General features: G+C 45.1%; 1 protein-coding gene across 1 annotated transcript in view; it reads right to left on the reverse strand.

The window, feature by feature from the left end:
- FSHR (follicle stimulating hormone receptor) overlaps positions 1–26,034 on the reverse strand; it is a 1,893,748-nt gene that overhangs the window by 13,311 nt on the left and 1,854,403 nt on the right. The window lies entirely within an intron of this gene.

Raw genomic sequence — 26,034 nt, forward strand, 5'->3', positions numbered from 1 at the left:
GCAGTTATTGACTCGCAAAATAGGGGGTTGCAACTTGCAATTAGGCAGGGGTGTCCCTGCCTAATTGCGAGTCAAAGTGGTATGTACAATTGTTTTATGATGGTGAATGTGGTTTCAAAACAAACTCAGTTAACACGAAATCAAAAGTGGCGTTAACCCATTCAGAAATGGGAATGGGTACCCGGATGACCCCTTCCCCTTTGTGGATGCATGCTAAAATGTTTTTTTCAGTGCAGGCAGTGGTCCCACGCTGATAAAATGAAAAGAAAACTTTTCATTTTTCTTTTTGAAATGCATCCCATTTTCCTTTAAAGAAAACATGATGCATTAAACATTTTTTTTGAAAAATAGTCACAGACTTGGTGGTCTGCTGACCCCGGCAGGCCACCATCCCTGTTGGTGCGGCCATTTCCAAATGGGTCTCATATTGCCACCTGCCTCATGAATATTAATGAGGCAGGTCCCTTGCAACATGTTCGACCTGAGAGCCTTAGGCTGGTCATCCCTAACTTTGTGCCTGCTTCCCTACACTTTTTAGATACTGCTTTGCTGGTTTTAAGACTCTTCACGCTTTACCACTGCTAACCAATGCTAAAGTGCAAATGCTGTCTCCCTTTAAACATGGTAACATTGAATCATACCCAATTGACTATTTAATTGACTTATAAGTTCCTGGTAGAGTGCACAATATGTGAGTAGGGCCTGTAGATTAAATGCTACTAGTAGGCCTGCAGCACTGATTGTGTGTGCAGTTTCACTGCCAATTCGACTTGGCGTTTAAAAGTACCTGCCAAGCCTAAAACTCCCCTTTTCTACATATAAGACACCCCTAAGGTATGCCCTAGGTAACCCATAGGTCAGGGTGCTGTGTAGGCAAAAGGCGGGTGTTAGAAATGGGTTTTTTGGTTGGCAGTCAGGTTACCCTCCGTCCAAGCAAGAACCCTCAGGGTAAGTCACACACAATCCAAATTATCCTGTGCCCACCCTCTGGTAGCTTGGCACGAACAGTCAGGCTTAACTTAGAAGGCAATGTGTAAAGCATTTGTGCAATAAATCATATAATAACATAATATAGCACCACAAAAATACACCACACAGTGTTTAGAAAAATATATAATATTTATCTGGGTATTTGCAGGTCAAAACGATCAAAGAAGCAATATGAATTTGTAAAGATATCACTAAAAAGTGATATGAAGTGTCTTAAGTCTTTAAAAAGCAAACAAAGTCTCTTTCAAGCATAAAGTACCTGGTTTGGAGTGGAAAATCTCCGCAGAGGGCCGCAGAAGAGGAGATGCGTAGAAAAATGGTGTGTGCGTCGGTTACGCCCCTTCACACACTGACTTGCGTCGTTATTTTTCACACGGGGAGACGTGCGTCGTTCTACGGGAGGAAAAATGGTGTTTGCGTCAGTTGCGCCCCTTCACACACAGACTTGCGTTGTTATTTTTTACTCGGGGAAGACGTGCATCGTTTTCCGGCGCGCGGACCGTCTCCTTCTATGGATCGCGGGATTACCAGATGTCCCAGGGTCTGTGCGTGGATTCTTCGGCTGGTTTTCCGGCTGCGCATCGTTCCGCGAGGCTGTGCGTGGAACTTTCTTTCTCACAGCAGGCGTCGCGTCGATTTCCCCTCTGGAAGTCGGGCGGCGTTGTCCATGCGAGGCCGTGAGTCAAAGTTCCGGCCACCCCGTAGGCGTTGCGTCGAGCAGCGTCGGTGTGCGGCGATTTTCTCACCGCAGAGCAAGCTGTGCATCAAAATTTTCGGCGCACGGAGAGTCCAAATGAAAAAGAGAAGTCTTTTTGGTCCTGAGACTTCAGGGAACAGGAGGCAAGCTCTATCCAAGCCCTTGGAGAGCACTTTTACAGCCAGACAAGAGTTCAGCAAGGCAGCAGGCCAACAGCAAGGCAGCAGTCATTTGTAGAAAGCAGACAGGTGAGTCCTTTGAGCAGCCAGGCAGTTCTTCTTGGCAGGATGTAGTTTCTGGTTCAGGTTTCTTCTCCAGCAAGTGTCTGATGAGGTAGGGCAGAGGCCCTGTTTTATACTAAATTGTGCCTTTGAAGTGGGGGTGGCTTCAAAGAGTGACTAAGAAGTGCACCAGGTACCCTTTCAGTTCAATCCTGTGTGCCAGGGTAGGAATTCCCTGGCACTGATAGTGCTTACCGCCATGGATTTCATGGCGGTTCCTACCGCTGGATATCCACGGCGGTAAGCCGGGTCACAATACCGGCGGGGTATTGTCACGCCTGCCGGGCTGGAGACCCAGGTCTCCAGCCCAGCAGTCATCTCCGCCCTGGCGGGCGGAATGGGGAAGCGGCGGATGACCATGGCAGTAACGCCAGGGTCATAATACTAAAAAAAAGACCGCCATCCTGTTGGCGGTCTTACCGCCGCTTTAACACCGTCCGCCAGGGTTGTAATGACCCCCTTAATCTCTACAAGAAGTACTCCTTGTGTGGCAAATTCAACGAACAGCCTGCCAGAAACGACGCACAGCCTGCACCGCGGTATCAATTTCATCGCACACCGAACCGGAATGACACAGCCTCACATCGCATCGAGAAGATCGATGCAGCGCCAGCATAGTGACTGGAAATTGGACGCACGACCCACCGTAACGACGCACAGCCAAACCGGAACGATGCAGCCGGACTTTCAGAGAGGAATCAACGCAGTGCCTGCCGTGCAGTGGAAAATTCGACGCAACGCCCACTGAACCAACGCAGCTTCTGTGACTTTCACCTGCCAGCGTAGGAAGTCCATGCATCGTCCCCGGGACGTCTGAAAACCCGCAACCCAAAGAGGATCCATGACCGAAATCAATGCACAGCTGTCCCTGCGTGAAAACTAAACAACGCATTGCTGTGTGTGGCCCAAGAAATTGATGCACACCCCTTTGTTTCCACGCATCTACTCCTCTGCGGTTCTTTGCAGAGATTTTTCACATGAACCAGGTACTTTGTGCTTGAAGGAGACTTTGTTTGCTTTAAAAGACTTAAGACACTTTATATCACTTTTTGCAGTGATATCTCAACATATACTTATTGCGTTTTAATTGTTTTGACCTGCCTCTTATCAGATAAATATTATATATTTTTTATAACACTGTGGGGGTGATTCTAACTTTGGCGGGCGGCGGAGGCCGCCCGCCAAAGTTCCCCCAACAGAATACCGCTACGCGGTCAGAAGACCGCCGCGGTTATTCTGTGTTTCCCGCTGGGCTGGCGGGTGACCGCCAGAAGGCCGCCCGCCAGCCCAGCGGGAAACCCCTTCCCACGAGGAAGCCGGCTCCGAATGGAGCCGGCGGAGTGGGAAGGGTGCGACGGGTGCAGTAGCACCCGTCGCGATTATCAGTGTCTGCATGGCAGACACTGAAAATCTTTTAGGGGCCCTGTTACAGGGGCCCCACGACACCCCTCACCGCCATCCTGTTCCTGGCGGTCAAAACCGCCAGGAACAGGATGGCGGTGAGGGGGTCGGAATCCCCATGGCGGCGCAGCAAGCTGTGCTGCCATGGAGGATTCCTCAGGGCAGCGGAAAACCGGCGGGAGACCGCCGGTTTTCCGTTTCTGACCGCGGCCATACCGCCGCGGTCAGAATGCCCTTGGGAGCACCGCCAGCCTGTTGGCGGTGCTCCCGCGGTCATTGATTGACCGCCAGGGTCAGAATGACCCCCTGTGTGGTGTATTTCTGTGGTGCTATATGGTGTTATTGTATGATTTATTGCCCAAATACTTTACACATTGCCCTCTAAGTTAAGCCTGACTGCTCAGTCCCAAGCTACCAGAGGGTGGGCACAGGATAATTTGGATTGTCTGTGGCTTACTCTGACTAGAGTGAGGGTTCATGCTTGGACAGGGGGTAACCTGACTGCCAACCAAAGACCCAATTTCTAACACAACCATTTGGGAATCGCAAACAGTGTGGTTCACACTGTTGTACACTTTGTTTTGCAACTCACAGTTTGCAATTCACAAATAGATCGCAAATTGTGAGTCACATAAAAAAAGGTCGTACATCGGGCTCATGGTTTCTAAATAATTCAATTGATTCTACACTGTTTTACCAACATTTTCAGGCTTAGGTTTTAAGACTAACTTAAAACCTTAATAGTGCAGAGTTAATTTAACAAATTGAATGTTAGAAGGGTCAAAACAATTCATAATTTATTTTATGCAAGGAAACATGGCTATGGATAGCCTTTTACTACAAACACATTTAGAACATGTAATTGAATTTGTGACAACTAATGGCATCAGAGTGCACCAAGCCAACAAAATGTGCAACGTCTGTGAAAGAAAAGAAATAAAAGAAACACCAGAAAGTTTAAGGGTGCCTGTGGAGTGGAATCTCACAGGTTACATAAAAGGTGCTCACAATTTCTCTAGCAGGGCGGAGTGTGGATAAGACTGGTAAGAAGGAGGACATGTGGTTGGACGAGAATAGAGGCCACGTTTAAGTTTAAAGATTGCATAAGAATTGGAAATGCATCCAGCAGGGTCAAATACAACAATATAACAAGCATCGAGGACAAGTGACACATACAGGGGTAAATGCATTAAAACACACCATTACCTTGTTGAAGGGATCTTGGTGGAAAGAGAGACCCACAGTCAGGAAAAAGTCACACAAATAGATGACATAATAGGCTGACAGGAAGAAAAGGATATAGAAATTATATTGTTGCAAATGGGTTCTGCCCAGATAGTAGGCCCAGAATGTTTGCTTCCTAATCACCCGGTTTTGGACCTTTATTGTAGGTGAGTCTACCTGAGTCTCTCTCCCAGTAATTTCATTATAAATTGGACTTTGAATGCTTACTGCTAATGTCCACTATTTAAGATAAGGCCACTGCCATACATCTAGAGGTAGGGGAACTGGGCTGGTTATACGTGAACATGTGTGCACAAGGATGGAGGTTGCATGTGAGAAAGCATAGTCTGCAGAGTTTTAAAATGCACATTTGACCTACCTTTTGACAAGTCTAAACCTTTAAAACTTTAATAAGTCACCTACACGTATACCTTATTTCCCATAAAGGCAGGGTGCAAACATTTTTAAGTAGTGCATGTTAAAATTACTGTTGAACATGTCCTCACAGTGAATTTTCACCAAAAATAATTGTTACTGTTGCAAGGCTTGCTGGTGCCCTAGGGAATCATTGGGCTACATTATTACATTAAATGCTAAATTGTAATTGCTAACAGCTAGAAAAATAATTATAACATTCTTTTGAAGTGTAATTTGATGTCCTCTTTAATGGTGTGGTTGTTTTTTTTTTTTTTTTTTTTAGAAATGGCACTTTTCAAAAGTTGGCATTTTTCTGCCTAAAGGTTTTGGGAGTTCCAAGCTGCCTGGGCTGGTGATAGCTCTCCAACTGGGAATTGCATATAGGAGCAAGACAGCACACAAATGGGCTTGAGTGTAGAGGTGAGTAGGTCTTCCTGATAGTATAGCTGGAGAGGAGTTGGGCCCTGCCCTGATTACACTTCAAAGGGGATTTACCCAACACAGACAAAAAGACGTGGCATCAGCCTTTTGTTTCACTAGCCATGCTGGATCTAAACCCAGGGAAGAAGGGAGAATGGGTGTGAACTGTTCTCTGGGCTAGACAAAGGGGTGCCCCCACACATAAGCTAAACTGTATACAAAAGTGGCATCCCGAGAGCATGAAGGTGAGCCAGACTTGGACCTGGACTGCAACAGTGGCGACACTATGAACAGCTGGAAGGACAAGCTCCTGATGGACTGAGGACTCTGCAATAGATCTCAGGACTAGTGAGTTTCTCCAGGGCCAGTTAGGATGGGCCCCTGAAACCCTCTAGAGGACCAGCTGAGGGAAGACCTGGAATTCTGTGCCCAGTAGGAAGTCGGGAGCACCAGGAGTCAGGCTAAGGAGGAAACTGGCACATGGAGCCAGTGAAATCAGCACCCTGCAGAGTGCACCCTTTATTGGGACCAGGAAGCCTGCTGAAATGGCATCAGGTAGCTTGAGCCCATCACCAGTGTGAGAGGAGGCCTCTTTTTGCTTGGTTAGCCCTCACGTTTTGCCTGATGTTGATGTGTTCTAGAAGCTGGTAGTGCCCAGGGCCCCTGCAAACCAGGTCCCCTGGGCCAGAGCTCTTTCCCTAAATCTGTTGTGATGCTTAGCACAATTAGATACACTCTTAAATATCACTATCAGTCCCTGGTAAATGGGTACCCCAGTACAAGGGCATGAGATATTAAGAGTAGACCCCTGAGGGCATCAGCACTGATTGTGCCACCCTCAAGGGCCCTGCACCCAGATGCACCAAGCACCACCATAGTAGGCTGAGTGCCCTGGTGCAAACCTAAAATACAAACTCGACTTGGCACACCCTCTGTGTGCCCTGTCCACTCTACACTGTATAAGTTATGGGCAAGTCACCCCTCTGGCAGGCCTTACAGCCCTAAGGTAGGGTGCACTATACTATATGTGAAGGCATAACTGCTTGAGCAATATACCTCCACTGTGTCCTTGCTAAACTCTACACATAGTGAGTGAACAGAGCAGCCATTTTAAGTACATGTACTGGACACTGGTCAAACAGGGGTTCCCTAGCTACATGATGGCCACTCTGCACTCTGGGTTGTTTGTTATCAATATTAAATCCAAACTGGTACCAGTGTTGGATATAACCCTAAATGTACCCAGAGGTCATGTTAGAGCTTCCCCCTGCGAAAGCTAATCCTAACTGGCATAGTTTCTGACTGGTTCCATCCAGCCTGCCACTCCAGACGGCCAATATACAAACCTGGGGGAGAGCCATGGCTCTCTGCTTTGTAAGACAATGCCCTTCCTGGGTGGAGGAGCTAACACCCCCCCGCCCCCTCAGGAATGTGCAACACCATGGAGTGAGCTTCAAAGGGCTACTGCCCTTGAAACTCCAGTCCCCAGGCCTGCTGCTAGCAGCAGATGGCTTTGTGCTTTGCAAACCCCCACTTTTGGTGGGAGCAGGGACGGGAAACCAGACAAAGGGTAAGGGGAGTGGCCTCACTGAGCATGCACCACCCCTAAGGGCTTGTATGCGAAGTGGACCCTCTATTTCATTTTTCTCCATGTTGGAATGGAGTAAAGCAGCCAGGGATGTTTAGGGAAGTGACCCTTCCCACAGGAAGTGGTCCCTGTAGTGGGTGTAGCCACCTGAAGGTAAGTGTCCCATTGGACACTACCAGGTCCCCCCTAAAATGCCCACCAGATTCAGTATTTAGTGGGCTCCTCTAGCACTAAAGAACCCGACAAGATGAGAACACTGGACCTGCTGCACAGAAGAGGCTCCAAGACCAGAGTCCCAACCATCGCCACTGCAGAGGAGCTGACCACTGGACTGACCACAAAAGCCCAAGAGGACCTCCAGGCTTTGCGCATAGCCTAAATCTCCCTCCTGAGTGGAGGCACCACTCAAGAAACTCAAGAAACCTGCAAAGGACCAGCAAACCAGTGAGGGTCACTACACTGACTGGCCGATACCTCCGCAACCGGACATCGCAACTAGACCTGATGACACACCGCCGACCACCCGGACGTGACCCACAACTGTGCCACGTTTGGTGACACTGCATCCCTTAGTGCTGAAATTACACCAATACACTGGGTACTGCTCAGCTGACGTTGGAAAAGCAGAACATCAGCCCCCCCCAGAGCTGAAAAATGATCAAGGGGAAGCCTCTGTCAAGGGACCTCAGGAGCATCCTGGACCTCCAACCAAAGTGCCCCGATGTCCTGTAAGCCACCCTCAAAGAGACTCACTTTCAGCTCCACTAGGCTCCATTGCGCACAGCATCCAAGACCTCAAAAACCCCCTGCACCTGACCCCCCTGGGCCTTGCATCGCAGGATGTGCTGTGTGCCCAGGTCCCAAACCCTTGCAAGCCTGATAGCCCAAGAGGACCCCAAGGCACCATCTTTAAATCCGCAATCCAGCTCCTTTTCCAAGTGTCCCACCAGGTTGCTCTGTGCCTTTGCCAAGATCCTCTCCAACGCTGCTCCCATCAGAACCAGGAGCCGCCCGAGACTCTCCATCCGGCACAGTGTGCCCACCGACCACTATGGCCACCCTGCAAGAGAAGAGACTGGTAACTCAACTGTGTGATTTTTACAATTTTTTTTACAGTGACTGTGCATTGATTCCAATGGAGTGTAATTACGCACAGAAAGTCTAACTTTGATAAAACTTCAAAAAAATTCATAACTTGAAAGGTACTTAACATATTCTAAACTTCTTGGCTTTAAAATGTATACAAAAGTCTGAAGTATTTTTATAAAATCTGGTCTTGAGTTATTCATTGAGTGTGTGCGGTGCATAATTGGATTTGTGAGTACCGCAAATACTAAGCACATCTCCAGAATTAGCCTAACTGCTAGACCAGCTACCTTAAAAATTGGAGTATTCGATGGTCAAATTTTTACCTCTGGAAACCAACGTGTGGTTGCCCGGAACCTCAGCATAGTGTACTTGATTTTGTACACTACATACAGGGCCAGCCTCCAACATCCACAAGAAACATGAGCACATGAACCCAACATTGTCAAAAGTGACACAACAGGCCACAGATATTAATCTTTAAATATTGTGACCTTTAACCCTCTACTGAGAAAACAGAGAGTGTGGATCTCTATCACATTTTTCATAAAATACTCCCAGAATGGGCAAGGGCCTATGGGTCAGCTCATCTTTGACTTATGAAATATTCTTGGAAAGGGGGTGTGTATGATGTCCCCTCCCTGCTCCAATCTTTGTCCTCGAGGGCCCCATCTACCTGGGAGCCAACGCGAATTGTATTGAGGCCTGGGATCCCATCCCTGGGTCACAAAAGAAGAAAGAGTGACACAGAATATTGTTTCACCCCCCCCCCTTACTGGTGGTGGGCTAGCTCTCTCTGCCCATGTCATGGTTAGATGGGTGGTTCCCTCAATCCATGTACCCTGCCAGCATGAGCAGACAGAGAGAATAAGGATGCCAGCTCACGAACTGCCAACCGGTAAGTGCTGACCAATTGGGTAGCTGGCTGGGTCAGCAGGGAGTGTGCTCCCTTAGTTGCCCTCGTAGCCACCTACACCTGCAAGTCCAACGGGCACGGACACCCAGGATTTGGAATTTTAAAGAGATGTTTGTCTCTGATTGTGGTGGCTCCAGGAGAGTATGGGTACCATCAATGTACATTTCAAGGATGGTGGGGACTGCAGGAGGTGAAGTAGCTCCTCCCCCAAGATTCAATAAAAAATTAACCCTATGTCTCCCAGGTCAAAGGATGCATGACATGAGGAGACTTTTTCATTATTTTGCCTAAGGCTGTAATTTTTGTCCTAAAGCCCGGGAGTGCAGGGGCCTATGGCTGCAGTTTATGTGGCCTAAACGTTTATAAGAAAGACTGAGACACATGTTATGTTCATTTAAATGCTTTACTGATAGTAAACTGATAGTAAACTGATAGTAGCGGTATTCACCCACATCACAATGCTTTATTGACACTAATGACTGCATATGAACATGGTTAATGATTACAGTGATATAATGGTGGGTAATAAACACTTGGATTATTGCTCTTTTAATGTAGTGACTCTTGACAAAGACAATACATAAGCCTTATATTATTGTTGTAATGACTTCTTAACAGAGCCAATAGGCCTGTATTGTTTTTAAATGACAACCCCTTATGTTGTGATGTTCAATCTGGAATGGATGGAGGGTATTGTGATTTTAGGGGGTCATGACCCATTAGAGGACAAAAATGATTTTAGAATGTTACCAAATGTAATTCCATCTGACTGAATTGTATATATTTGTAAATGTATTGTAAATTTATGTGTAGCATTTAGTAGAAAAAGCACTAACTGGACAATCATTTATTGAGTCTTATTATCACATGCTTGCGAATGGCGATTACCAGCCCACACCACCTCCCCTGAGTCTCCCTTTTTCCTGTCCATTTTGCTACCTTGAGACAGTGCTGTAATTGGGTGCTTGGTTCCCAGAAAGGGGAAACTATGAATCTATTACTTTAGCAGGCCTCACCTCCTGCACAACTAATAACCTAATATCTTGCAAATATGAACTGTAATGGATGATAGTAGGATGAGCAAGAAAGGAAACACTCAATTAACAACTCTTTAAAGGCCTGTTCTTGCACTAGACCTTGGGAGAAAATTTAAACGAATAGAAATATCCCCTGAATACATGTTCAGGAAAAAGTGTTTTGGAATCAAATGATGAGCTCACTATTGCAGTTTTGGGGCAAAAAAAAAGGAGGAAGACTAAACAGATGCAGGGTCTGATTACGACTTTGGCGTAGGGGATTGCCCACCGTATTATGAGTTCCATAGGATATAATGGACTCGTAATTCGGCGGGTGGGATATCCATCACCTTTGGGACAGAGTAATCCCCCCTGCCAAAGTTGTAATTAGGCCCACAATCTGCTACTAAACCCACAAGCGTATGCTTCCCTTAGACATAGATTTAGTCATAAGCTAGTAAACATAATCTCCTCTTTCAATGTCTTTCCATGGAGCACCAACGTTTCTGGCACTGGAAGTGACAACCGTGGGCAGAGAGGCCCTTTGCGGATAGAGCATTGTGTGCTTGACTCTCTGTTGCTAATGGAGAGTGCTTTCCAAGACGTTCCTTCCACCATCATCCTTGAATATCTGTTGATTTCCAAGGCATCTGATCTCACTACTGTAACCAATATTTACGATAACAGGTGCTATGTCATTGGGCAGCCCTCCATCTTTAAATTGCCAGGAAGTGCCTAAGATGATACATTCTTTTCTCAGACCTAACCTGTGCACAGGGAATGGATATAATACATCCTGTGGTACATTCAGTGGCACGTGGGGTCTAGTTGTCATTCATACACCATTGTTGCAATGGAGGTACTTGTGTGGTCCAGATTAGTTGTCTGTGTGAGGCTTCTTTCCTGAAAGATCCGATATCTTACCCCACTGCATGACTAAGGCCTTAGCTTACAAATTTATCTGCGTGCTGGGGGGGTCCCCATGCCAGTTGTGCGGAATCTTGTGACTGTGCCATATCTCTAAAAGGATAAAAAACAAATGGACGCAAAAAAATGATTTTTTTCTCAATGGTATACTACAGTGCAGCAGCATCTAGTCAACTTTAAGTCCTCATAAGATCACTTTATTCTAAAGTACATTCCTGCTCAATGGCCTGCTAAAAAGGTTGGAACTCTAAAACAGAAATCATTGATCACAACCTCCAGTTGATGGAGGGCTCTCTGGGGACGCCAAAGGGTAAGGCTGAGCCGACGTATAGTCAAAAGCGAACTGATCAGAAAATAGCAACCTTGAAAACCCAGGCTCCCTCTCTATGGGATGATATGCAATCATATGAGCCTTTTAAAGACTGTTCAGTAACTTCAGTAGTCCAATTATAATAGGAAGTCGAAAATGTGGATAAAGTTGCAAGACTTGTGAAGATCAGTATCTTGGAGCCCTGCCACAATCAGAGGGGGAAGATACCAAGGGGCATATTTATACTCCGTTTGCGCCGAATTTGCGTCATTTTTTTTCGACGCAAATTCGACGCAAAACGAACTCCATATTTATACTTTGGCGTTAGATGCATCTAGCGCCAAAGTTCATGGAGTTAGCGTCATTTTTTTGCGTGAACACCTTCCTTGCGTTAATGATATGCAAGGTAGGCGTTCCCGTCTTAAAAAATGACTCTGATGCATATGCGTCGTATTTATACTCCCGGGCAAAAATGACGGCCGGGAGTGGGAGGGTCTAAAAAACCCGCATTAGCGCCGGATTTTAGCGCCTGGGTCAGGGCAGGCGTTAAGGGACCTGTGGGCTCAGAATGAGCCCAGAGGTGCCCTCCCCTGCCCCCAGGGACACCCCCTGCCACCCTTGCCCACCCCAGGAGGACACCCAAGGATGGAGGGACCCACCCCAGGGACATTAAGGTAAGTCCAGGTAAGTATTTTTTTTTTTTTTTTGGTGGCGTAGGGGGGCCTGATTTGTGCCCCCCTACATGCCACTATGCCCAATGACCATGCCCAGGGGACAGGAGTCCCCTGGGCATGGCCATTGGGCAAGGGGGCATGACTCCTGTCTTTGCTAAGACAGGAGTCATTTCAATGGGGGATGGGCGTCGTAAAAAAATGGCGCAAATCGGGTTGTGGCGATTTTTTTGCCTCAGCCTGACTTGCACCATTTGTGGACGCCCATACGCCATTTTCCCCCTACGCCGGCGCTGCCTGGTGTACGTCGTTTTTTTTAACGCACACCAGACAGCGCCGGCGGCTAACGCCGGCTAACGTCATGGAATAAATACGGCGCCCGCATGGCGCTTCAGAATGGCGTTAGCCGGCGCTAATTTTTTTGGCGCAAAACTGCGTTAGCGCAGTTTTGCGTCAAAAAGTATAAATATGGCCCCAAGACTCTGTTTTTGTTTTCATATTGAAAACGATTTGAATGACAATCCTTTATTTCGTTTGATGTTCATAGAATATTGATGATTACAACCAGGGCTCTGGAATGTAAGACCATGCACAGTAGCTGAAAGTTACATGCTCATTGGTCGGGCAGATGAGTTTGCCCTTCAGAAGTAGTAAGATCCAACGGAGACAAGAGCACTCCCAGATTATCAAAAGAGAGAGGCTGTGCTGGAACTGTGGGTTTCAATGTTTTTTCGCACCACAGTTTGGATGACTGGACATAAAGGTAATAAAAGTAATATATCACGGTACACAAGGGCAGGATCAACTCCATTTTGTTGTGTGACACTAAAGGTGGAACCCCCATGCTGTATGGAAGAAAGCCTCTGGCCCTGGAGTGTCATTGCATCAACTGTTATTGAATACATATATATTATGCTGACAAAAGTAGGAAATAGGACAAGCATTTGCAATTCAATGGGTCTCGTGTTTGCTCCAGTGAAAACTGTTAATGTTGTAAATTCCTAACTGGACTTTTATTGTCCACTTAAATTGAAAATGAAAAGTAAAACAGTTGACATAAGTGAGCTGATCCAAAGTGGCATGGCCGCCATGAGCATGAGCGCAAAGCAGAGACAAAAGGAGACAGAAGTTTGCTCACAGTCAAACGTATTGGCAATCCTGCAATTATCCATGTAACAGGCCGATGTCCAAGGCAGTAACCAAACCACCTCAAGGAAGGACAAACGTAAAGCATTTACGAATGATAACACAAGATTTTTGAAAGGCAAGCCCACGAACCAGTGATAGTGATGGGCGTGCGATGGGCGTGGTTAAAAGCCCACAGATAGATTACAACAGGTCAGATTGCTTGCACATTCGACCTAAAAAGGAGAAAGGGTCTGTCTCTCGTGCCACCCATCAAAGGCCAAATAACCCCCAAGAGGCCAAGGGAGGTATGCGGGTCTCGAGACTGAGGTGACTATGCTGCATCTCAGGACCCCAAGAAGCCAGGAAGCTCTGGCCACAAGGACGTGTGAGCTGGGCCTCCACCCCTGCCGTGTCCCTGGCCTAGGGGGCCACATCAGTTTGTGCTAGAGCCCCCTCACCCTTTTACACTACCGAGGCACAGAGGATGCAGATGTATAAGGGTGGGCTGTATGAAATTTGAGGGCACCGGGTCCAGAGCTAAATCAAGGTGCTTCTGCCATGTGGGCCTCCATGGGCATGGTTCCTTAAGGGGATGTGCCACATATTACCATCACAGGATAACTACATTTACAGGGCAAGATGTTCTAAATTAGGACATCAATAGCTGTCCATCAACAGTCTTTTCTCTAACCTAATGTAAACAAACAAAATGTTCTTAAGTCATAAAACTGCAAGTATATTTGAATACGCAGAACTCTTCCATCTCCCTTTGCCCCGCCCCTCACAATAGCACCCCTGTGATAGCTGAAATACAATAATGATAAATGGAAAGAAGTTAAACTGGGTTGTAGAGAGTATCTCTGGAACCCTTTTTACACCAGCACTCTGGCAGCACTCTTCTTCTTAGATCCTTTTGCAACATATTATATTGGAGAACATAAGACTTCCTTCACATGATTACTGGAATGGTGGAGAGGAAAAGAGCTATAATATTGTTTTCATTACTCAATATCCACATGCTGTGCAGTTAAGTTGCTCAAACAGCACCAGATGAGTTTTCAAATGTATTCAGACAGCATGCAGCTCTACGAACTGATACAACTAGGCCATCATGGACAGTTCGCAAGCTGAACTAATACAAAACAGAAGTCTTAGAAGCAAACAAATAACTAGTAAAGCCTGACTCTCCTTGTTAAGCAATATACCAATACCTTTGCAAAACTCTTGCAAAAACAAGTTTGTTCTTTTACTTTAATAGAAGCCAGTACCTTATCCTTTACAGTTGTGCTATCTTTTACTAAATTGCAGACAAGCCTGCTCTGACTCAACATCTCCTGATAACCTAATAAAGATCTACACGTATCTCAATTAGATAACAAACTGTACCGTCGGTTTGATTTCTTGCTCCCTTAAATTGCTCGAAGTTTGATATAGATAAATTCTGTTCACTTGCGATATTCCATGTGCATATTAATTACAACTGTGATGGATCTGGTATACTTGTGAACATACTGAACAGGCTTTGTTACCATATTGAGGTATGTCTAATTCTGTGCTTATTAAAAAACGTAAGTATTTAAAAACAAACATTTACAAATGCAATAGGTTTGGGCTTATTTGGCTCTTTCTCCAAAACGTGGATATTGTAAATTAGTATTCATCCTGGGTTTTGGAAAGAGGTCAGGATAAACTTGCAAACTAGTATAACTGTTACAACAGGTTCACATAAACAGGTTGCTATCTTTTCTGTGCCTGCTTGAACTTTAATTTATGCAAAATGACCTAAATGTTGCACTATAGTACTGGAAGCGTGGCAGCAGTGTTTCTTGGGTGAAGGTTATTTAAAAAAAACGTTATGATGAGGCCAGCATTGACCGCAGCATTGGGATTATTTTTTTTTTAAACTTCAGCCCTCCTATTGTACACCATGGCTAAAAAAAAAGATTTGACAAAACTGACAGGTCTCTCTTTACATGACTGTTTTATAACAACCATATTTCAGAGACTTTAAGGCATGGACAAAAGTGGGCTCTCCAGGACCTGCGCCTTTCTTGGGTGGGGGGAGTTTGGGCACTGATAGCCCTGCTCTGTTCTGCAGAGTCTTGCCCTGATGACCTTGAATAACTCTTAAACAGATTGTTTTAAATACGATTTTCCTTTAATTTATTTTTAATGTAGGTGATGTGGGAGGGTCTATTACAGACATTTAGCAGAGAAATGTTGAGTTTGCGTCCCGTCCCGTAACAAACATTAATAACTTTTTCTTTTATATCGCAACAAAACCTTGCTTACGAGAAATTGAAGGATGTCACAGAGATTATTTGCAGTAATATTAGTTAGTTGCTGCTGTTATACAATATTGAAAACACATCACCATCTTTGAATATCAGGTCGATTTTGGAGGAAAGTGTGCACTGTCAGTGACCTGGTCAAAGAGGGCATAAAACAGGTGAAATTGGATCATAAAGTCAAAGCTGTTCGGAACATGGGCCCCCGAAAGACGTTTGGCCTAGGGATCCCAGTTTCCTTAAGATGTCCCTGCCATATTCAACAATGAGTACAAAAAATGTGCATATTTAAATGGCACCTTTGTAATTTCCATATATAACAAATTGCACAATAGATTGTCTACAGAGAGAATAACTGTGTGTCAAACAGCATAACGAACTGTAATTCCATATATATATACATGTCAAAATCTCTCATGTTGTGCACATTCAACAGAGTCGCTAGCTACCAATCTGCAAAGTGCTTTAACATCTCATCAGTGGTAGTACACTAAAGATCTATGTGGCACTTTTTAGTGTACAACACAAGGACAGCCAAGCATCTATGTATTTGATCTGAAGCAATTGCACACGGTTTGACAAATCATCTCTGTTTTCCTCTGTATTACGGTAGTAGGGACTTAAGTGTGCCAATATTCAGAATCGATTCTTTGCTTAGTACTACAAAACTGGAAAAAGACTAGAGGTCTAGCAAAGTGCCCGACTTAATTACCGAACACAAACTTAACTGTCTGTGAAAAATGAATTGAGTCATGTCTTGTGGTGTTTAGTATTAGTGACCAGGTACGTTTCTGTATGTTTAGATATGTTTTTTGCATAGTATAAAATGTGGCGACCTTTTAACTTCAAAGCACCTATATTCTTTTTGTAAATCAGTTTGCATCATGCAGCAACACAGTATCCTGCACGTAGATAGCAATTTCAAGTGATATGCATTAAAACGAGAGTTATGGTAAAGGGATAGCAATAAACAAAATGGAAGCCCAGCAATTTACTTACCAAAAGATACCCACCCCCCATACATCAAACTATTCGTTTTATTTATTTCATTTTTTGCGATTCTTTAGTCTCTACTTTCAACAGAATGAAAATCCAATGCCCGGAAACATGAGACAATGCAACATCCTCTTTGATTCAAGCCCCTTAAATATTCCGGATACAGGGCATACCTCCAGTGCTCACAGTAAACAAACATGACTGCTGAAGAGTGCTCGTTCATCTGAGCTCCCAATAGCGAGGTGCCCTTATTTCTTTCACTCTGCCGCACACATACACTTGTGAATTCCCCGAGTGAAATCACTTGCCCTTCTTTGTTCACAATATGTATTGCTGCTCGAGTGAGACTAAGGAAGGCCAACAATACCTAAACTTATCTTCCCCCATCTATAGAAATCCACTCTCTTGTCGTGTCACACTTGAAGTTTTCTAGATCTTGAAAACTGCATTCCATGCATTTCTTAAAATAGGCATTTGCAATGCAGCAGGCGTCGCATTTGCTTGAGTTAGAGCTATTAGCCTTGTAAACTAGAGGACAAGTGGCAATGCAAATGTGCAGCAGCAGCCGCCGGACATCTCAAGGGGAGGGTGGGTGTATGTGTGAATGGGGATGGGGGAAATTTACAAACTATTATTATTTTTTTTAAACGAGCGCGATCACGCTGTCTAAAATCCAGCAAGATCGCACTGTGTAGGAAATTAAAACAAAAAGTAGTCCAGAAATCATGCTGAAAACATGGAGCCTCATATGTTTCCAGTAGTTGGCCAGTTCCCTCGAGGAGGTTTAATACAGGAAAAGGTATGAAGTATGCATGCCTTTCACTAATGAAATCAAGCAAATTTAAAAAGGCAAGCCCACAAACTAATGAACGTGACGGGTGTGACATGGGTGTGGTTAAAAGCCCACAGAGAGATTACAACAGGGACAGAGATCTTGAGTGCTCGAACCTAAAAAGTGACGGGCATGACATGGGCGTGGTTAAAAGCCCACAGAGAGATTACAACAGGGACAGAGCGCTTTCGCGCCTGACCCTTAAAAACAGACTGTCCCTTTGGAAAAGAGGACTGTTATAGTACAAAGTTGCAGGGGGCATTAGCTTTAAAAAAGTATTGGGAGAATGTACTATGAATTTCTGTATTTAGAAATCATAAAAGTATTGTTTGGAATTTTTATGGTGGCAATGGATTCTGCCTGACATGGGTAAGTCAGAGTGGAATAAATAATAATAGCCGGTTCATATATGGTGCCTATTGATACAAAAGTGACATTTCGTGACACTAATAATAACATATATTACTACACATCCACCTCAGCACGAGATAAGACCGATCTTGCCTGTCTTGGAATCACATTCATGACTCGCAAGTCACATACATGTAAGCAGTGAGCACTCAAATCGCTGCACCATGCATTTTGACAAAGAACACAGAGAGATGTTAATGTACAGGAATGTGGGTCTGTGCATTAATCTTGGATCATCTGGAGGGTGGTCATTCTTTGCTGTAAGTTGTACCTAGCGATGCCCTTCCTAAAGTGCATGTTTAGACCCAATCTAAGACCTCCTATACATCATGAAGTCATTACATTAAAACCAGATATCCATAGATATATTCGTAGGTTTTGTCTTTGCCCAACTGGTAATTGGCATGCCATCTTTCTCCCTATAGATACAACTAGATAAATAAAGAAGATAGCCTGTTGCGGCGAACCTGTCTGTCACAGAGCTGGCCCAGAACTTGATTGACATTGCTACTTGAATAGCATAAAATGAACTAATGATCTTTGTGGAAGACTGGTAGTGGACTTCGCCTTTAGGGATACTTGACCCCACTGCGATTATTTGGTTCTACCTAATACTTTCTTTCAATCGTTCAATCGTTCACAACTATTTAACTGTAACTTCTACTTATCTACTTTTGTTGCAGCTCAACAACCTTCCGACAATGCTGCCTTCTTTCTGCATTATTTATACCCATTTTGAGCTCTGCAGGACTTAAATCATTTGTACGTACTTTTGTCTAACGGGTGTTACTAACGAAATTCTTTTTATAGAAAGTTGTCCTTTAAACTCTGAGTAGTTGTCAAACTATTGTAATATCTTATCATATTCTGGCTAACTTTAAGCCCTCTCATCTATGCTGAAGGTTCTATTTCGACATAGGCAATTACATTTATTAAACAGCTAATTTTGAACAAAACAGGTTAACTAATTGAGATCAGGCTTACGTTGTTATGAAACAATTACAGAACTAAAATGTAATTGATTTAGAATTTGTTGTACACTAAACATCATGTTCAGCAGAAAAATCATCTTAAGCCATGTCAAAGCCAATGACAATTTGAGTTGCACATAATAAAATGCTCATATTCAATTTGCAATCCGTACTATCATACATACAAAATATGATGGAGGGATTCCTCCAATAAGTCTAAACACTGGCAAGCGCTGGGGGTAGCATTTCAACCCATCTTTACTTTGCCCACCATGCCACCTCAGTTTGGACCCAGCGGTATGCAAATCAGTCTTGCCCCAGCTCCAATGGAAGCAGTCCAGCCCGCAGTGCCAGTCCTTTTTCTCCAAACTGGAAAAATGTAAACAGTTTTTAACACACAAAAGATGATCGGAGGAATGCTTGCAAAAAGTCTATCCATTGGCAACTGCTCAGGGTAACTTTCCATCCCAGTGTTTCTTTGCCCGCTATGCACATATGATACCATACAAGCCTCTCCCACTGCTCAAAGGCAATCCTAAATACTGGGTGAAGGGCAATGTGCAGAAGAAAGAGCTGTTATATTTCTTTCACAAATAAGGTGTTAGAAGTGGGGTCTCTGGTTGGAAGTTAATTTGCTCTCTGTCTAAGTAGGGACCCGCACTCTAGTCAGGGCAATGGAGATACACACTTAAGATAACCCCTTGCCACATCCTCAGTAGCTTTGCAAAAACAGTCAGGCTTATCATAATGGCAATGTGTAAAGTATTTGTACCGAAACACACAGTAATACAGTGAAAACATTACAAAATGAACACCACACCAGTTTACAAAAATAACCAATATTTATCTAAATCAAACAAGACCAAAACAGCAAAACTCCAACATACAGAAGTAAAGGTATACATTTTTAAATCAAAAAGAGGCTTGCCCCATAGAAAACAATGGATGCATTGATGTTACATAAAATACCTGGTTTGCATAAAAAATGAAGCCGCGTGGGTGAGCGTGAATCGGAAAAGTCAACGATGGGTTGATGCGTTACTCGCAAGAGAGGCCATGCGTTGTTTCTTCTCCGGTCAGGTAGGTGATGCGTAATTTTTCTCTCCCACAAGAAAGTGAAGCGTTGATTTCCGGATGGGCACCTCGGATCCTGGCAGGTTCATGTCAGTTTTGATGCCCATCGATGATGTGTGCGAAATCAGGCCACATGGTGATGAGGAACCATGCTGCATGGGTTTTGCATCGATTTTAACAGCCATAAGTGGGTGTTGCATCTTTTCTCCAGCCGCAATGCAGGTGATGTATCATTTTTACAGCCACATTGCAGGTGGTGCTTTGAATTTTACCCCGCACAGCTCCTGTGTGTGGATTTCTGCCTTGGTTCCACAAGCTTCACCTTTCAAGGGACTCGAGTAGGCACCACTTGGCAGAGTAGGAGTCTCAGCAGGACTCTCTGAGAGAGTGCTAGCAGAGGAAGTCTTTGATGGACTTGAGATTTCAAAACAGGAGGCAAGCTCAGTCCAAGCACTTGGAGACACATCACAAGCAGGAATATACCACAATGTCCAGTCTTTGTCCTCTTTCAAGCAGCAACTGCAGGCCAACCCAGCAAAGCACAGTCACAGCCAAAGGGGCAGTACTCTTCCTCCAGCTCTTTTTCTTGGCAGAGGTTTCTCTCAAGTCCAGAAGTAATCTAAAAATCTGGGGGTTTGTGTCCACTACTCTGCCTTTGGATCTGGCAAACTTCAAAGGAAAGTTGCTGTTGTTCACAAGATCCTGCCTTGCCCAGGCCTGGCTCCAGACACACACCAGGGGGTTGGAGACTTCATTGTGTGAGGGCTGGCACGGCCCATTCAGGTGTAAGTGTCAGCTCATCCCACCACTCTAGCCCAGATGGCCCATTGGGATATGCAGGCTGCACTGCAGCTCCCTTTTTGTCACTGTCTAGTGGAGATTCACAAACAGCCCAACTGTCAGTCTTACTTAAGCAGAGTCACAGAATGGTCTAACCAGGAAAATGCCCACCTTCTACAAGTGGCATTTTCAAATTGACAATCTATAAACAAACCAACCTGCCTTATACTTGGGTGCCCCATCATCACTGCTTTACTGCCCCAGCCTTCCTGCACAGCATTCTGGAACATTTAAACTTGGTAGCCTGAAGTGGTCTACAGAAGGACCTTCACCCAGAGCTTCAGCCCCACCCCCAAGTGACACTGATTCCTTCCGACCAAAACATCAAAGACAGACCATCCTGTATTTGGCTGCAGAAGTCTGGCGCAACTTTCTTTCTGTGTGAGTAAGCTTTCTCAGGCCAGGTGCATTGTGAAGAGTTAATTAACAAATGTAGATTCCTTCATCATTCCTTCCTTTTCCAGGAACAATTCGAAGCACTGTCAAATGGCTCTGTTGTGAGATGAGGTCTTTAATTCTGCTGTTGGCCTGTATAGTAATTAACTTGGCCCAGTAGGGGAGCAAAGGACTGGAATATCATTATGGGCTAAGGAGCCAAGGTAATATGAGAATCATTTAAGTGCCTTAAGGGGTACATATATCACAAAATTGACTTTGGGTCTGTAGTCAGGGTACATTTTTACGCACAAACTTCACCCATAGTGTGTAAGCCAGTATAGCACACAGACTTTTAAGTGATCATTAAAGATGTACACTATGAATGCCCACTCACATTATGAGGCCTACACTAGGTAAGCACCAATCCCTGAAGTGTCCCTTCTGCAAAAGGCTACCCATGTGCAGACACTGGTATGAGCTAGACTGTAGTCCCACACACTCAGCCTGCACATGTATTTACATGCTTGTGCTCATGTATCACAATTGTACGGCTGTAGGGGACTGGCCAAGGCAGAGACCCGACGAGAAGTGTCTCCCCTGAGCTCCCATTCAGTTCCCCATTTAATCTCCAAAAGCTCACTGGGGGGCATGCTATCAGCCTCAAATGTCTTATGCCTCAAACTGAATCCTTAAAGAAGACTCAGAGAGATGAGTGACCAACTGGCGACCTGCAATGAGGCCAGGTCTGCCCCGTTCTGTAAGTCTGTCAGGGCTTGAAATGCAGTGCTCATCCTGAGGGCTACAGCCTGCTCCCGCAGCACGAATCAACAGAGCTCGGACTGCCGAAGAATTTAGCAATGCAGCAGGCTGCGAGTACCACATGGACACGGGGCGGGCCCCATAGGAGAGCTGCGGCCCGCTCTATACTCCTCATGCAGTGATTACCTCCTGCTGGGCCTATATAGAGGACTATCACAGCCATAAGCAGTACATGGGAAGTACCAAGGCTCCCTCATGAAGACCAAACTTACTCTTTTGCACTGAGCACCTGCAGCGCAGCCACGCCGCAAAAAATACATATAAAGGTAAAGCATTATTGTCAGCTTCCTAATGGTGCATTGTGCCACGCTTTTGCTTCTTCGTCAATGTGGCCTACCTGCAGCCCCTTCCAGAGGCAGCCTGTGTTCCTCCCCTTGAAGCACCCTAGTCACGTAAACCCAGAGCCTGGACCTGCATCGGCCTGCATGCCTGCATGCCTGCACCTATATTACTCCGGGAGGAGATCTCAGAGGATACCTCACTCAAGGGTGCCCCGTCTATGGGCTGACTCTTATCCGGAATGTTTTTGGTCATTAGGCTTTGACAACCTGGACAGGCACTGACCCCAAAGCTAAGGTATACTCTCCAGCTGGCCTCTACAAACTACGTGTCCCCCTTGGTATGACTACGGGCTTCTATAAAGGACATTGGCCGCTGTGTGCTTCTTGCTTTCATTGTTGACTTTGACCCTTCTGAGTGCCTGGTTGCTCAACTGTCTGGCTCCCAGGGCAGGGATATATGAGGGCCTCCAGTACACGTAAACAGAAATTATTGGCTCCTCTAATCCCTTGTTGGTGACAGTGAGAATTTAACACACTGCAGTGGATGCCTACAAACCCCTCCATCAGTGATGGCAACCAATCGCACAGAGGCTTCCCGGCATTCCTCAATTAAAGAAATGCTCCAAAAATCTGACCCTGCAACCTAGACGCAAGGGGGCAGTCCCATCAACCGAACCTCCAACAGATGTTCAAACACCGGCCACCAAATGGGACATGCACCTCCTGTTGACTCAGTTTCATATTGACATTAATGCGCTATGCCAAGACTTTATGCACACTCTTTTTGAGTCATCCTCCACTAATCAGGTCTTGGAAAATGTAGATCAGATAATTCACATACAAAAACTTGAAAAGAACTATGACTTCCTCCAAGACAAGATGGATGACCTAGAGAATTGCTTAAGGTGGAACAACATACATGTTAGAGGAGTCAGCGCGGCGTATCTATACCAGACTTTGAGACTCACATTCAGGCCTTCTTTGTTCACCTATTAGGTCCAGACTGAGACCAAACAGTGATTTTGGACCAAACACATGGGGGGGTTTTGACACATCAGCAGAAGAAAAACTTCCTGCTGGATGCTCTTACCAGGCTCCACTACTTCAAGGACAGGATAATGCAAGCGGCTAGACAGCAAGAACCAATTGTTTTCAGAGGTGACAGTCTCTCCATTTTCAAGGATGTATCAGCTCATACGTTGGCATGCCACAGTGAGTTTTGGGCCGCCACTCTTCACCTGCTTGAGTGAAAGATTCCATATGGCTAGGGCTTCCCTCTGTGCCTCCATTTCACCTTCCACTTCTCATGAGGCACCATCCTTTTGGGAGGGGACCTTAATGCTACAGTTGATCCCAGCCTAGTTGGCTCCAGTACATAACATGTTGACACACACTCACCTGCAGTCCAAGATATATCCAACCTTTCCCTGATAGACGCTTGGAAACATTTTCAACCCTTAGAACGTGATTATTTGTTCTATTCCAACATTCATAACATATCCCCATATTGATTATTATTTGGTGTCTAACACGTTGAATCCATGGATGCTAGATTATGTAATCAGAGTGAAAGCTTTTGCAGACGTGAAGTGGCTTTCCATGACCCTTCTCTACTTGATAAGATAAAAGACACCATTGAACACTATCTCACTGACAATGATACAAGCAATGTATCGCCTACAACCCTATGGGATGTGGGGAAAGCCATGCACTGTGGCGAATTAATATCTCACACGGCCATGTTTGAATGGGCAGCTAAGCAGCGTAGACAGGAACTGGAAGCTAATTTAGCTGCAGCAGAAACACTCCACAAACAACAAGGTATGGTCCACACCTATGAGATCTCTGTAATATTAGGGGGAATTAGAACACCTCTTAATGAAGGAGGGGGCCAAGAAACAACTTTATATTGGTCAGACCTATTATGAAAAGGGAGATTGCTAGCACACAAGATATATCTCCATTCTACACATAATCATATCCACGAGATTTGGGAGGAGGAACATCGCTCCTTTTACACAATGGCAGATATAATAAAGGTCTTCCACAACTACTGTTCAGCCCTTTACAAGTCTCAAACCCTGTTGGACAGTCATCAGGACACCTATCTAGATAGCAACAATCCCCCCAACCGAAGTGAGGACTTACTCCAACTCAAGTCTGATATCAGCCTCTATGAGGTTAGATCTGCTATCTCTGCTTTGACTACACACAAGGCACCTGGCCCAGATGGGTTTCCGGCTACATTTTGTAAAGCATTTGTCCACATCCTGTTGGACCTGCTAGCACATGTTTTTCATTACTTTTTAACTACTGGCTTGGTTACTGATGCTATGAGTGAATCTCATATAACGCTACTTCTCAAACCAAATAATCACCTACCAATTGTGCCTACTACTGCCCAATTGCCCTCCTCAATTGTGATATTAAGATTTTCACATCTATCTTGCTCAAATGCCTTCAGTGCGTACTACCCACTATCGTAGCCCCACAACAATCAGGCTTCATTTGCAACCACCAAGATAATAATAACACACGCCTAGCGGTAGCCCTCATGAAAGTGGTAGAACGCACCCACCAGCCCCTGCTTCTGTTTTGTCTGGATGCTGAGAAAGCGGTTGGCAGGGTAGGCTTGGCATATCTTGCTAAACTCCTGGTTAATCTCTGAATAGGCCCTAAATTGCTAACTTTCATTCAAGCCAACTTCCGCCGACCTACAATTAAAATAAAGATTAATTGCATTCTCTCTCTGACCATCTCGCTTATGAGGGGGACAAGCCAGGATTGCCCCCTTTCTCGATCTATATTGGTGCATTCGAAGGAACCCTTAGTGGCCAGAATACAGAATAACCCTGATATTCAGGATATCAAGGTAGGGGGCAGAGAACATGAACTAGCTCTCTTCGCCAATAATGTTCTCTGCTTCCCCACCCACCCCTCTACTTCCTTACCAGCACTAAGGAAAGAATTGGAATCCTTTTCAGACATTTGAGGTTTCAAGGTGAACCTCACAAAATCATGGGGCATGGGGGAGCTGATCCTCAGGGTGATCTAGAACTCCCTGTGCACCAAGTGGGGCTCCAATGGGCTACACACTACCTAGGAGTCACACTTACTTCATGCATGGCAGCCCTCCACCAGAGCAACATTCCTCCACTTCTGACGGCCCTCTTCAAGGACCTTTACCGTTGGGGCAAATTGGAGATGTCTTGGATGGGCAGTCTTAACTGCCTTAAGGTTAATTTTATGCCTCGTCTTTTATACATTCTTCAGACTCTTCCACTTTTGATTCCCAAACCAATACTACAGCACATCTGCACTAAAATGTACCGATTTGTCTGTGATAATAAGTCCCCAAGGGTAGCCAGGGTGACTACGTGCCACACCAGAACAGACGGAGCCAAGGGTTTCCCAACGTAGACTGACATACCCTTGCTGAACAAGTCCGTCCCTCTTTTGATTGGAACTCCAATCTTGAAAACAAACCCAGGGTACACGTTGAGCAAGCTTACTCAGCGGCCCCTTTGGACAGCTTAATGTGGCATTCCCTTATAGGGGATCCTCTGGGTCCCCCACTCCTTCTACTGACGTCTCTTCTGCTAAACTATTGTCAGGATATCTGTAATAGACATACTTTTCCCTCTTATCCCTTCCCCCTTACGCATTTGGCGCAGAACTGTGATTTTCCTCCTGGCATTACACACCCTTCTTCATTCGCCTGAGACATAAACAAAGCCCCTAGTTTGCAAGCTTTTTAATGCTAAGGCGTCTTATGAACCAGTAACTCTCTTCAAGAGAAGATTGACCTCCCCGATCTGCAATATACTGCATAGCCCAAGCTTTGCATTAGGCAGGTCTCTCAAAGTCCCACATGGGGATGGACTGGGAAGAATCTGACTTAGAATACCTTTTGTAAACTAATGTTCAATGCAAAGGCATTTCTTTACTTTACCATTATAACTATGCTCTCACACCTACTAAGAGACACGCTTACATGACACAGTGAGAGAGGGAATTAGGAACTGAAATCCCTGAGGGCGCATGGCGATCGATATGGCAAAGGATGTCAGGC

Source organism: Pleurodeles waltl, chromosome 5, assembly GCF_031143425.1.
Source record: "Pleurodeles waltl isolate 20211129_DDA chromosome 5, aPleWal1.hap1.20221129, whole genome shotgun sequence".
NCBI lineage: Eukaryota > Metazoa > Chordata > Amphibia > Caudata > Salamandridae > Pleurodeles > Pleurodeles waltl.